This window comes from Pan troglodytes, chromosome 6 (assembly GCF_028858775.2).
Source record: "Pan troglodytes isolate AG18354 chromosome 6, NHGRI_mPanTro3-v2.0_pri, whole genome shotgun sequence".
NCBI lineage: Eukaryota > Metazoa > Chordata > Mammalia > Primates > Hominidae > Pan > Pan troglodytes.
In genome coordinates this window covers 58,590,038-58,602,010 of record NC_072404.2, presented here as the reverse complement: position 1 = coordinate 58,602,010, position 11,973 = coordinate 58,590,038, and the positions used below count along the sequence as shown (strand labels likewise).

The following is an 11,973-nucleotide window of genomic DNA, read 5'->3' as shown; positions in this document are numbered from 1 at the left end:
AGTTAACATGGTTTGAGACTAATTTAGAATTTTTAGTTTTTATTATTGTTATTTTAATTAATTACCCCATTATACAGCAATTATCTTAAGATTTTTCAGTGGTAGTTTACAAAAACACAACATGAGATGCATACAAATCAAAAGTTTTCTTAATGAGGGACATCGAGGTTTTTCTTATTTTTAAAATATATTATAAGTGAAATTAATTCAAAGACAGAACTTAAAGTAAACGTGAGGACATACTATGTTTAGAGCAAGAAAAATAAATGTTTACCAAAATGTGCTTCACTGTTATTGTTTAATCTGTAATGACTTTAAAGAGTGATTATGCTGGTTCTTTCATAGCATGTGTAGAAGTGGTACCACTGTTGCAGCAATTGAGTTATGACAGAGATGAATGAGTGATGAATGAGTGCCTTCTATAACTATTATTTACTTTCATGATAAGTACCAGGTAGATAACGAAGAAACCAGCTCCTAGAATGAAAGCAAAATTGAAAAAAATTCAATTATATCATATACCAGAAAAGAAGTACAGTTATGTGTACACAGTCATTCTTTTTCAGTTATTTTTATTTTTGAAAGTTCAATCACAAAATATTTTTAAATGAATCTCTTAATTTTTCCCAAATTGCAGACATTTTAGCATCTAACTGGAACACTCTTGAGGCAAAAGAGATTGGAAAGTTGACAAAAGAGAAAGTGTAATAAAGAAATTCTAACAAACAGAAGTTTAATGTACATACTTTTCCCCTTATTAAAAAATAAATAGAAGAAGTTGTCACAGGAAATTTTGCAAAGAACAGCAATTACAAGTCCATAATGCCCTTTTTTCCCTCTGTTTTTTAAGGTTCTCTTTTTCTTTTTTCTTTTCTTTTTTTTTTTTTTTGAGATAGATTTTCGCTGTTGTCTCTCAGGCTGGATGGAGTGCAAAGGCATGTTCTCAGATCACTGCAAATTCTGCCTCCCGGGTTCAAGTGATTCTCCTGTCTCAGCTTCCCATGTAGCTGGGATTACAGGCATGCACCAGCCTCCCAAGTAGCTTGGATTATAGGCATGCACCACCACACTTGGCTATTTTTTCTATTTTTAGTAAAGACAGGTTTTTACCATGTTTGCCAGGCTGGTCTCTAACTCCTGACCTCAGCTGATCCACCCTCCTCGGTCTCCCAAAGTGCTTGGCAAGGTTTTCTTTAAAAAGCTGTGCTACTACATTTGTCAGATCTCTCTGTGGATAAACATTGTTGTGGGCATAATTCTGGAATGCTCCCCTGTGACTCACACTCTTGTGGACTCCCCTGCCCAGGAAGGTGTATTTGACTGGGTTGGTGTGGGGTCCTAAGAACAACATGCAATGTCACTCTTGTAATTATGCACAGGATACGGCAAAAGTGGAGGCACTACGAGGTGCAGGATACCTAATCATTTGGTTTTGAATCAATCTAAGAAAGATAATCTTGGCTGGACCTGATCGATGCAAGTGAGTCTTTTAAAAGAGGGCTTCCTTTCCTGATGTCAGAAACTCAAAGCAGTAGAGGCTTTCCACTGCAGTTTAGAAGAAGCCAAAAAGAACTCTACAGCTTCCAGGAAATGAATTCTGACAACATTTATGTGAGCCTAGAATCCCGAGCCTTAGATGAGATTGCAGCCCCACCTAACACCTTCATTGCATCTGTGAGACCCCGTTAGAGGACCCAGTTAAGCCATAGTCAGATGCCTGGTACGTAGAAAATATGAGAATAGAAAATAGGCTATTTAAGCCTCTAAGTTTGTGGTAATCAGTTATCCAGCAAAAGAAATCTACACATAAACAAAGAAACATATAAGTCATTTGCTCATTTGTTTCAAATTTTAGGCACTCTTACAGGAATTAAGTTCTTCAGAATTCATATTACATAAAACATAATTTTCTGCAGGTTAAATAAAATACTACATGCAGCAGTAGAGATGAATTCATAATCATTAGTACAGGGTGTTTCTCTTACCCAAACCTTCTCTGTCAAGCAAAACTTCTTTCTATGTTCATTGCCAGAAAACATAGCCTAAGGAGTGAAAAATATTCTTGAATCCACATTTTGTCTTTTGAAAATACTATATACTAAAAAATTCTAACATGCATATTGGTCACAGACTTTTGACTTTTAGGACATCAACAAAGTGACTTGTTCTAACACACCACATTTTCAGTAAGATAGAAAGAATATCTTGTAAACTCCAGGGGTTATAAATTATATGTGTGCATTTTGGGGAGAGGATGTTCACAGGCTTAATTAGATAACCAGTGGGGTTTTCTCAGGGGGAAATTTAACATTCACACTCTACACCCCAAAAAGTCACCTTTTCATCTCCAGGGCCCAGCAGGTCCTCTGATTATAATAGAAGTCACAGTGTATGTGCTGGATCGTAAGTGATAAAGGAAACATTTAGCAAATTTGCATCTGCTTCTTGAATGTCAAGTATCAGGAAATTCCATCCACAATGTTTTATTTTTCTTAATTTCTTAGAACATTTATTTTATCTAAGTGACAATTTTATTCATATCTTCTTTGATCATCTTAATGTTTTTCAATTACTTAAAGTTATTAAAAATTCAGAGAATATGGTATCTTTTGTCTCTTGCTCCATTATTAGTACTTGAAATTTTTCTGCCCACTTATTTTTGATTCTAATCTTATCTCTTCTAAATGTACAACTATTAGGCCTGATATCAGCATCTAATGCTGCTTTTGCTTTTCATTTCAAGAGGTCTTCTTGCTGGGAAAGCTATAACAGAAAGATTAATTTGCTGAAAAGCAGAATTGGGTTTGACTCCTACACGGTTTGACATTTAACCAGTTGCTTGACTCTAGGCATTTAATTTAACTCCCCTAAGTCTTAGTTTCCTCATGTCTAAAGTGCAGATAATAACAACACTTCTGCAGGTGGATGAAGGATGAGGGAACATTGATGTAAAATGCTTCCCTAGCGGCTAATACCCCATTTAGTTGGATGACCCTAAACATCAGGATTTTTTTCTTATCTAATATTCTATCACCAAAACACTGCCTGCCACGTAATGGTTATTGGGTGAATAATCAGAGGATTTTAATCTTAAAATGTTCAATAGGTTCCTGTCTCCTGTCTGCATCCTCAATGTTGTCAGTAGCAGGAATTTCTCTACTCTCATTATTTCATAATCCAAAACTCCTCTCTCTGGCCACAGCCTTTCACATTTCAGGATTTGGCCCGCTTATTTGATTTGTCCCTCATCTCACCTGTCCCCTGACTTATTATCCCTAAATCTGCTACCTGACAGGCAGGCGACCGCAAGCCTGGTTCCCACCTTCTCTGCTCCGCTGTCTGTAATGCGATGGCTTTGCCGTGATTTCAACTGCTGCAGACATTCATTTATTTTTCTGCAGATACAGTCTGGAATAGTCCATCTATTTTCATAAAAGAAGATTTCCATTTCCTTCCCTTTTGCTACCAGACTACCTTGCACTGGAAACAAGGTCACATCAATGAAAAGTAGTTTAAGTAGAAGATCATATCTAGTAACCTAAGGCCCTTAATGTTTGTTGTGTAACAGTTTCTACACAACATTCATTTCTATGCAAGAATTACAAATGGAAACTATTAGCTCTACATTTTTTAACCTATCTGATTGACACTGAATGAATAATCAGTCATTCTGTGAAGGCTAAAAAGTCTTCATTTAGATAAACTGGACATCTCCCAAGCTACCTGTCATCTGGCACGGAGTAGGCATGGCCTGTTGTTGACGTCATCACACAGGGACGTGAACGCATGCAGAGCCTGACGCCATTTTTGATGTGACTCCCCATGCCCTTCTCATCTTCTCCTTGTGCTTCACCATCTGAGCAGTTGATAAGAATGTCCCAGTGCTCTCTCCTTTGACACCAGTGAAAAGTTCAAATCACACAACCTCCTGCCACCACTTACATGAAAATGCTCACCCCAGCCCTAGCCCCTAAACCAACATAAACACCCCAAACCACCCTCCTTTCTCTGCCCTTTCAAGCCATTTTCAGACAAGCTTGGAAGATAATGCCCTCTTTTCTTCAGAAAACCTCATTATGTAAGATATAAAAATTTTCATGCCCTCTAGGTGGGTGTGTGGCTTCATTAATCTCAACATCTGAACCAAATTTTGGGTGGGAATATTTTGCTCTGTTTTGAGGAGTAGTCATTACAGCATTTGTACACAATTTAAATTCAATTATTAATTATGACAGTTAAAAACAATGCCTAGAATTTTAAACTCGTATTACATGCACAATATTTTGTAGGCATTGAAAACAAAGCATACATTTCCCGGAAAACTTTTTGATCAAAAACCTAAATAAACTTGATTTAAGTAAAAAGGATCGTTCATTGGAATGGCAAAGTTTCTGAAACAAATTAGAGTGTGTACACCCACTTGTGTATCTGTTGTGAATGAAAGACAAAAGGGAATGAATGCTAAATGTAATTCAAAATAGAAGTGAAAATCATTACAATAAGAATAGCTTTAAAAATTTTTGCTTTCTTTTTTCCTCACAACCAAATATGAAGGAACTTTCAATTTGCAAGACATTTAATTAAGGGAATACTAATTCCCTTAATTAGTATTTTAGTAATTCATGACAAGCTAGACATGGTAGACAAATGCTTTTCCTGTGTTTTGGTAGTCAGATGTGTCTTGTTTACCACAGTGCATGTTGCATGATTTGAATATCACCTTCTTCTATTGGCACCTGAGAATATAGAACCTGTTTTGGTAGATTTATTGACAAATTTTAGCATTTTGTCCGGAGTACATAGAGTCTAATTTATATCACATGCCCTTAGATAGAACGGAAATTAATAAATGCTGATCTGAATGCAAGTGTTTCACCTGAGTTACTGTGAAAGTCAGGAGACTTTAGAACTTCATTAACAGCTTCATTGAAGTATAATGACATATAATAAAGTGGACATATTCAAAGTATCTAAGTTCATAAATTTTGACATACATATACATCTATAAATCCATCACCACAATCAAACTAATGAACATTTTCATCAGGCAGAACATTTCCTTGTGCCCCTTACTAGTCCTCACTCCTCCACGTCGGGTCACCACCATCCCCAGGCAATTACCAGTCTGCTTTCTGTTACTATAGATTAGCTGGCCTTTTCTAGAAGTTTATACAAATAAAAACATACACTATGGAATCTTTTTTGTTTCACTTCTTTCACTCAGCACAATTATTGTGAGACTCATCCATGTTGTTTCAAGGATCAATAGCTGATTCCTTTTCACTGCTAAGCAGTTTTGGAAAATGTGGACATAATACAATATGTTTATCATTTATGTGTTAATGGACGTTTAAATTGTTTACAGTTTTGTGCCATAATGGCTAATACTGCTAAGAACACTTTGTACAACTTTTTCATTTGTCTTCGTTAAACATCTAGGAATGGAATGTCTGTGACATTTTGTAGGCGAATGTTTAACTTTTTAAGAAACTGAGGACCGGGTGCAGTGGCTCACACCTGTAATCCCAGCACTTAGGAGGCCAAGGCAGGTGCATCACAAAGTCAGGAGTTTGAGACCAGCCTGGCCATCATAGTAAAACCCCGTCTCTACTAAAAATACAAAAATTAGCTGGGCATGGTGGCAGGCGCCTGTGATCCCAGCTACTCAGGAGGCAGAGGCAGAATTGCTTGAACCCAGGAGGCAGAGGTTGCAGTGGGTCAAGATTGTGCCACTGCACTCCAACCTGAGAGACAGAGTGAGACTCCATCTCAAAAAACAAACAAACAAACAAAAGAAATGAAAAAGGAAACTGACAAACTATTTTCCAAAGTGATTTTAACATTTGATATTGCTATCTCCTGTGCATGGGTGCTAAAATTTATCTCCACACTTTTAAATCCATGTGTTTTTAATTTTAGCCATTATAGTATCTGCGTAGTGTCATCTAATTGCAGTTTTAATTTGCATTTCCCCAATAACTAATGATTTTTTCACATGCTCGTGTGCCATCTGTATGTTTCTTTGGTGAAGTCTGTTCAAATCTTTTGATGACTTTTATTGGGTTTATTTCTTATTGATTTTTAGAGGTTTTATATATTTTAGATACAGATATTTAATCACATGTATGATTCGCAAATATTTTCTCCTATGCTGAGGTTTGTGTTTTTGTTTTCTTAACGGTGCTTCCAAAGAACCAAAGGTTTTAATTTTGATGTAGTCCAAACTATAAATTTGTTATATCTTGAATCATGTTTTAAAACACATCATATTCTATGTGTTCTATGTCTAATCCTAGATCACAAAGATTTTATTCTAAACATTTCATAGTTTTAGGCTCTATATTTAGGTCTATGGTGCATTTTTTTGTTTGTTTGTTTGTTTGTTTTCGTATTGCACTAAGTATGTGGTCATGATTTTTTTTTTTTTGCAAATGTGTGTGAAAATTTTCCAGTAACATTTGTTGAAAAGCATATTCTTTCTCCACCCAATTATTTTTGTACCTTTATTAAAAATCAATTTTACATACATGTGTGCATCTACATTTGGACTTAATTTTTTTCCATTGATTCATTTCAGTAATTTTATGTTAATATCACGTTATTGATAGCTGTAAGATTATATTAAATTGTGAAGTAATGTAATGTTATTCTTCCAATTTTGTTTCTTTCTAAATTTGTTTTGGTTATTTAAAGTATTTTGCATTTCCATGTGATATTTATAATCAGTTTACCAATTTCTATGAGATAAATTCTGCTGATAATTTAATTGCTATTTTGTAAAAGCTATAGATCAATTTGGTGAGAAATGGTATCTTAACTGCTTTGATTCTACGACTCATGTGCCAATGTGCTCCTCCATTTATTTAAGCCTTCTTTAAATTATCTCAGACTTCTTGTACATCTTTTTGCCAAATAAAACTAATATCCCTAAGAGTTTTATATTTTGATAGCATTATAAATGGCCTAAAATATTTAGTAGCCAATTATTTTGGTGTTAACATATAGAAATACTATTGGCTTTAATATACTTATCTTTAATGATATAAACTTGCTAAATTTTTTATCATTTATACATCTTTTTGTGGATTACATATGTTTCCCTACACTGAGAGGAATGTTTCTCTGAATAAAGTCAGCTTTTCTTTTTGCAACAATGTTACAAGGAAACAAAGAGAAATATGAATATACTGTGTTTCATTGCCAATGTTTTTATTAAACCCAGATAAATGCTGGTTTATTAGCTACTGTTTTTATTATCATATGATGCACAATTTCAGATCTACCACTATTTTAGATTATAGTTAAAGTATCTGTTCATTACCTAAAATTGTGTTTAACTAATGCAGGTATGATATAAGCCCCTTAGGCAACACCTAGACAAGAGTATTGACATATATACTACATTGTTAGCCAATGTGTTTAGCGCTCTTGACTTGAGATCTTTGTGCAACACTGACTAGGTCTACTTCAACAATTAATGTGTCCATAATATCATCTTACATACGTGTTATTTAGTGTGGCCAGTCCACTTACCATGGGATATGAGCTCAGAAAAGCCAAAGCTGAAAACTGCTCCATGCTGTTTTTCTTTTCCTGGAAACTGAGAAATATATCTCCTACCCCACAGGGTTGTTTGGAGAATGTCACAAGATGATATATGAAAAGAACCTAAGTCATAATAGTATTCAATCAATGAACCCTTCCATTTCACTCTGCTAAAGATAATCACCATCAATTCAGCAGTGGGCTTGGCCTCCTTCAGTTAGCTAAGGCTAAATTACAGTTTCTCCTATTTAAATTCCAGACACAACATTTAGATACTGCCAAGCATAAAATATTCTTTAAAAAAAAAAGGAAGGAAAAGCACCATAAATATGGTGGGAAAAGATTGGTTATTGCCATCATGAAAAGCAGAAAATAAGCACCCTATATAGTTCATAAACAAAAGCAAACATCCAAGGTTGTGAGCATTTCAGGCTGTTATTTGTGTGTACTTGTTGCCACAATTCAGAAGTGTACAGCCACCCTCAACTCCTGTTTTCATTATTGTTTGCTTCATCTTCTAGTTTACTGCCTCTTATTTTATAAATACAAGCAAAGAAACAAAGAGAAGCTGTGGGAAGATTGATTAATATTCTTATTTCAAGATGATAAATTAGAAGAAAATTCATTTTATCAATGTATACTGCTGATCATAATGTTCTTATTCTTTAATGCTAATTTTTTTAAGTTATTTATCATTTCATCATATATTATACTCCTACTCGTATTCTTATAGTTATTGTATGTACATTTTGTACATTTAACAAACGTATAAAAATTAAATTATTTAAAATTAATTATTAAATTAATTAAAATTGAACCCAAAGCTCCAATTATTTATATTTTCCACCCTTTCTTAGGTTCTTTTGTATACACATAAACATTTAAAGCAGCACTAATATTTAGTGCTTTACTTAGCACACTTAAGGTTAACACTGTCTACCTACATGGAGTTTTTATGTACAGTAGTTTTTTTATTTTTATCTTGCTCCAATGTGGAGGAATTTGAGCTTTTTTTTTTTTTTTTGAGATGTCGTCTTACTCTGTTGCCCAGGATGGAGTGCAGTGGCACGATCTCGGCTCACTGCAACCTCCGCCTCCTGGGTACAAGTGATTCTGCTGCCTCAGCCGCCCCAGCAGCTGGGACTACAGGCATGTGCCACCACGCCTGGCTCACTGTTTGTATTTTTAGTAGAAATGGGGTTTCACTGTGTTAACTAGGATTGTCTCGATCTCCTGACCTCATGATCCACCCACCTTGGCCTCCCCAAGTGCTGGGATTACAGGCATGAGCGACCATGCCAGGCCAACACATGTTTGTTAATGCATGATATCGTATGTACTATTTATAATGTGACAACATGTTATAGTTATGGAGTCTTGTTAATAGATACTCTTACTGAACACTATTTTCATAGATGTATGGTATTTCATTTTATGTAGTGTCTTCGTTTGTTAGTTATTTATATATGACATTATTAAATTACACAAATTTGAGGTAGTATAAATTGTGATTCAGTGAAAATTAATATCTAAATTAATACCTATGGATATTTGCATATATCCTTGATTAATTCCTTAGCGTAAATGGTTGTGTAAAATGGCTAAACTTTGTTGTAGTAGTGTTTTTCTTAGCAATTAAAATAGCACCACAATATCTCCAATATGTGCCCTGAGAAAGCCTTATATTGGCATACTCTGTTTTCTGAAACACAGAAGGCAGAAAGATTAATGGAAAAGTACTGCTTGCTCATTGCTTATTAGATTTGTCTGAAGTGGAAGCAGATCTCTATGTGTAACATGATGTTTATTGGTAAACATGGGCAATCATAACAAAATACCATATACCGTGTGCTCAAACATGAGAAATTCATTTTCTCCCAGTTCTGGCGGGTGGAAAGTCCAAGATCAAGGTCCAGAAAGGTTCAGTTTCTGATCAGGGCTGCCTTTCTGGCTTGCAGACAGTCTCCTTTCTCCTGTGCCCTCACATGGTAGAAAGAATGAGGGAAAGCTGCCTCTTTCTCTTTTTTATAAGGTCAAAGTTCTAAAGGATTAAGGTTTCATTCATATTACCTCATTTAACTTTAATTATCTCTTAAAGACCCCATCTCTAGATACAATCACACTGGGAGTTAGGGCTACAACATAAGAATTTTGAGGGGGTCACAATTCAGTCCACAACATTCTACCCCTGGCCAACCAAAATTTGTGCTGTTATCACATGCAAACTACATTGATTCCAGCTCAATTCGGAAATCTAAGTCGAAATCTCACCTAAATATTGTCTAAATCAGATATGAATGGGACTCAAGGTATGGTTAATTCTGAGGAAAAATGTCTCTTCATCTGTGAGCCTATGCAATCAGACAAGTTACATCCTTCCAAAATACAATAGTGGCACATGCTTAAGACAATCTCATTCCAAAACAAAAAAGTCAGAAGAAAGAAAAGAGTGACAGATGTCAAGCTAATCCAGAAGCCAGCAAGACAAATTCCATTAGATCTTAATGCTCAAGAATAATCCTCTTTGGTTCCATGTTTTACCTTCCAAATCCACTAGGGTAGCAATCCCATTTTCAGATCCTCTTGGGCAATGGTCCTGGCCCTGAAGCTTTGGTCAGAGGCTGTCTGGCTTGAGCAATTGAGACAATGACCTCACTTTTTGAAATGAAGGAGGCAGTCCTGACAATCACTGAATCACAGTTGTGATCATTCTTTACTTTTCTTAAAAAATAACATGTTCACAGCCAAATAAATATTCTATGGTCTGGTCCTTTTGTATCTAAGTCCAACAGCCTTCCTTCAGTCCATCCTGCTTTCTCCACACTTTTCAGTTCAAACTGCCTGTGTTTTCTGCTGGTGTAATCCCATCTTTATTCTAGGCTTCTGGTGACATGTCTGATTAAGCTTATGAGTCACAGTGATGATTTCATTCAACCTTATTTACTTTGAAATCTCCCTATCTACATACAGTCATATTGAGGGTTAGGGCATTAACACATAAATTTTGGGTGGAGCTGGCACAATACAATCCATAGCATATGATGTTTATCTTTTCTTTAAATTGTGGTCCTCTGCAATCTTCTTAATGGGTCCTCTATGACAGAAGGCAGAAGTCAAGGACATTGAAACCTTGTTCCCATTACTTTCTGTCAATAGAATCATGAGCAATCACATAATCTCTATACAACCTAATTATTGCATTTCTCAAAAGTCATATTAAAATGGCTACATCATAGGGATATTGTGAGAAACAAATGAAATATATATAAGAACATTTAAATGCATTACTTAATATCTTTTTAAAAATACTGCCTATCATTCCGTATCTCCTCCTTTTGTGTCTTCTTTCTTTACAAGATCTGCCTTATAGTATATGAGAGGTATACTAAATTAAATAATACATATCCAGAGAGATGTTTAGGATTTGTTCTCTGTCTTTTTTAAAATCGTACTTCTTTCTAAAATAAGACACAAATTAAGAGAAGAATACAGAGAAGGTAAGGAATATATCTAATGATTTTTAATACTACTTTTGAAACTTAAACATAATAAGTTATAAAAAGTATCATTTAAAATAAATTTGAATTGTATATTCAAATCAATATTATATTTTTGTAATAAAATGGAAAAAATTCCAAGTTCAGCAGTAATGTTACCATATATGCTGCAATCTCCTACCCCATGGACTCTCATTTACATGTTAAAAAAAAGCAATTAAGATGCTTTTATGCTATAGTTACCATCAAAGAACATCCTAGTATCCTTGATGAGATAAAGGAAATTGTGGAACCTAGAGTAGGGTGAATGAAATCATCCTGCCATCATTTTAAGAAATGTTTCCTGGAGAGATTAAAGGTGGTAAGACATTCTGAGTTAGATGAGAATTTCACCTACTGAGAAAGCATCATGATGCTATGAGCAGTATGCTAAGGAGTTCTTGGCCTGGATAGGCCTCTCTCATTCCAGTATGAATTCACAAAAACATAAATCTAGATAAATAACTTACATATATCAGTTATTGTCTGCTGTATAACAAGCCACATAGAAGCCTGGTGCTCACAGTCCTTGTGGGTAGTAATGTGGGCTCTGTTTAGCTGATAAGGCTCATCTATGCTCCCCATGGTGCACACTGGGCACATTCATAGGTCTGCAGTCAGCTGGTGTCCATGGTCTCACATGTTGCGTGGCTGATGCATGGTTGGCAGGGGAAACGGAAGAAATTGGGCTAGGTGAGGCCAAGTGCTTAGCAGGCTAATCTAACTTGTTACCAGCATGGTGGTGGCAGAGTTATTGACTGCAGCAAGAGAAAATCCAAACTCCTATGTGCAAGGACTTTCATAGTCCCTACTTGAATCACCTTGGCTTTTGTTCTGTTGGCCAAAACTGGTCATATGTGAAGCCCAGAGTCAATGTGGGAGGAGACTGTTC

The 11,973-nt window shown here is 35.4% G+C and overlaps 1 long non-coding RNA gene across 1 annotated transcript; it reads right to left on the bottom strand.

The window, feature by feature from the left end:
- Positions 1 to 286: 286 nt before the first annotated feature.
- Positions 287 to 3,737, bottom strand: LOC107976069 (uncharacterized). Its single transcript, XR_001719710.4, has 3 exons — positions 3,323 to 3,737; positions 1,986 to 2,042; positions 287 to 477 (listed from the first exon to the last, which is right to left on the bottom strand). It is a non-coding gene; the product is annotated as an uncharacterized LOC107976069 (long non-coding RNA).
- Between the last annotated feature and the right edge of the window lie 8,236 nt (positions 3,738 to 11,973).